Here is a 2806-nt window from a genome sequence, read left to right as displayed (position 1 = left end):
AGAAAGTGATAAGTAGACAGATCTACATTTAAGATTGAAGAAGTAGTGACTTCAGATTCCCTAGGCTGTTAAGCTTGTTCTGTAGCATTTTATTTTAGATTCAGGCTTCTGTATTACTTTAAAGAGACAGAAATTTACAAAGTACACAGTAGGCAAGGATTAATCAATTTTAGAAAAAGGATTTTTCACAGGTTTCTTTAAGTTTCTTTAGTACATAAAAAACCTTGTTTTGGCTTACAAAATTATTGAGCATAAAGTAGACAAACAGTATAATCTCTCATTACTAGCAACACCTAAACTAAACCGAGTCTAACAAAGGTTATCAAGAGTTATTTTTCAGGTATTTGGTTAGTAAACAACTATTAAGCAGTTGTTATGTCAGTGTTCTGCACATGATAAACCAAACCTAGTGAAATACACATCATGCCTTCGAAGCTTCCGCAGGGCCACAGAGATGTCCAGCATCGCAGCCCACTAGATATGGGTTTTCAGGGCAGAGCTCCTGTTCGCAGCCTCACCTGCACTGCATCTGCTTCAGGTAGTTTTTGGGGGTGGGTAGCCGAACATGGTGACTCTCTTTCCTACACCCTCTTCTTCCACTCTCATGCCTCCCTATCGAAACTACAAGTTACCAGTTGCAACACTAAGAAAATGCCCGGAAGTCCTTTGGGAGAGGAAAATAATCATTTTAGTACCAGTTCTTTTCACCTCTGACCTCCACTGCCTGCCATCTGTTTACTTTATTTGGAAGTTTAAAAAGGAGAAAAGATCATAAAACTCCCAGATGTATTATTCACTGGCATCTATTGTAACCAACTGAGGGTGCTGTTAGAACTAAGCAGGTATCCGGAAAGTTAGAAAACTAAATTCTCAGTTTGGTGTTGTTTTCCTTTCATTTGTTCATGATAGCACACCCTGCCCTAACTGAGAAACCACATTGAGGACCACAACGTACTGAAAGAGTAATTCCTGAAGCAGGGAAATCTACATACAGGGTTCAAAAGGGGAAAAAGTAGACACCCAAAATACCTATTCACTTTTCCAAATAAATAAATAACCATTGTAATCTTTAAAATGAGTGAGAGCCAATATTTGTTGAACAATTATTAAGCGTCAAACATTGGGTTGAGTATTTCACACACCCTTTAGTTTTCACAGAAACCCTCTGAGGGAGGTGCTTATATTATCACCTCCATTTTACAGGTGAGAAACCCCAGGGATGGAAAGGTTACCTAACTCACCAGATACACAGGCAGACACTGATTTGTGGAGCTAGGATTTTTTTTTTTTTCAGCTCAACCACTAAGCCATACTGCCATATCATGAAAGAATATTTCCATGAAACCTCACAAAATTTGAGATGTGAAATCACCAGCAGAAAAGACTGTGGAAGCTGCTCTCACAGAATATTTGAGCAGATGAGAAGTAGAAAACCAACCCCTAACACTTCCTGTGCATTTACAAATTCTAGGCACTATGATAAACCCCTCACTTGCATTATCTCATTTAATTCTCACAACCCTATTAAGAAAAGTTTGCTATTATTATTCCAACACCCATTTAACTAGTGAAGAAATTGAGGTATAAAAAAAGATCATGTGGTGGCCCAAAATCACAGGATAGATTTGAACTCAACTTTGAGTCCAGAGCTAGAGGTTTCACCATTTTGCTAAATCACACTTTTTAGACAAATCACGCATGGGTAGGGTGGAATTGAACTTGAAGCTATCTCAAACATTTAGTTTACAATTTAAAGTACCTATTATTTGTTATTTTTAAATTACTGATAATCCTGTGGTGATTTTTCAGATTTTTCATGAGAAGATTAATAAACAAAGAACTTTAAAAAATATAACGACACAAGCAATATAAAGCATCCATTTCTCTTTTCCTTAACTTTCAAATCACCAGGTTACTGCCTTAGGAGAAGTCTCCTGTAACTTGTAAATATTTAAAGATACATCTTTAAAACAAGGAAGTTGTTTAACCTAAAGCTCTAACTCTAATAAGAATTCACTACCTCTTTCTTTTTTCCTCCACTGCCACTAAGGTGCTCAGTCCTTCCAAGAAGCTAAGGCTTTAGGGTGAGACCCTCAGTTTATCTGGAGACTAGCACTCACCAGCATCACAGTCTCTGTCTCGGAGCAAGCCTGCATCTACTCAGCCCTCATTCTGCAGGACGATGAGGTGACGGTCATGGAGGATAAGATCAATGTTCTCATTAAAGCAGCCCATGTAAATGTTGATGGCCAGGCTTGTTTGCAAAGGCTTTGGCCAATGTGAACATTGGGAGCCTCAACTGCAATGTAGGGGCTGGTGGACCTGCCCCAGCAGGAGGTCCTGCCCCATCCACCACTGCTGCCCAAGCTGAGGAGAAGAAAGTAGGAGCATAGAAAGCAGAATCTAAAGAGTCTGATGATGACATGGGCTTTGGTCTTTTTGACTAAATCTCTTTAGTAACACATTCAATAAAAGCTGAGCTCTTTAAAAATAAAAAATAATTCACTACCGATTCGTAGCCCTAACTTGTGCATTTGGTTAAACCATGGAATCAGAGGTATTGGAACATACCAGAGGGATTTATGAACTTAAGGTGCTCCAGGAACTTAAGGTTCAAAGCAAAGTGGTCTAAGAAGAATGTCACATTTTTGGTAGGTAATGTCCTTTCTTCATGTGAGTTTAGTCAAAACAACACAAGCATTACTTTTAAAATAATAATATATAATGATGAGAAAATTCTCACGGAAGCATCAAAATACTGAGTGGGTAGAACAGACTCTTACTTCCCTTGAGTGGCTAGAACAGT

At 38.5% G+C, this 2806-nt stretch overlaps 1 pseudogene; it reads left to right on the top strand.

The window, feature by feature from the left end:
- The first annotated feature begins 423 nt into the window (after positions 1–423).
- LOC138423406 (large ribosomal subunit protein P1 pseudogene) lies at positions 424–2447 on the top strand (annotated as a pseudogene).
- The last annotated feature ends 359 nt before the right edge of the window (positions 2448–2806 follow it).

Source organism: Ovis canadensis, chromosome 18, assembly GCF_042477335.2.
Source record: "Ovis canadensis isolate MfBH-ARS-UI-01 breed Bighorn chromosome 18, ARS-UI_OviCan_v2, whole genome shotgun sequence".
NCBI classification, from domain to species: Eukaryota; Metazoa; Chordata; class Mammalia; order Artiodactyla; family Bovidae; genus Ovis; species Ovis canadensis.
The sequence above is the reverse complement of the archived record's forward strand: the minus strand, read 5'-3'. Positions and strand labels throughout refer to the sequence as shown.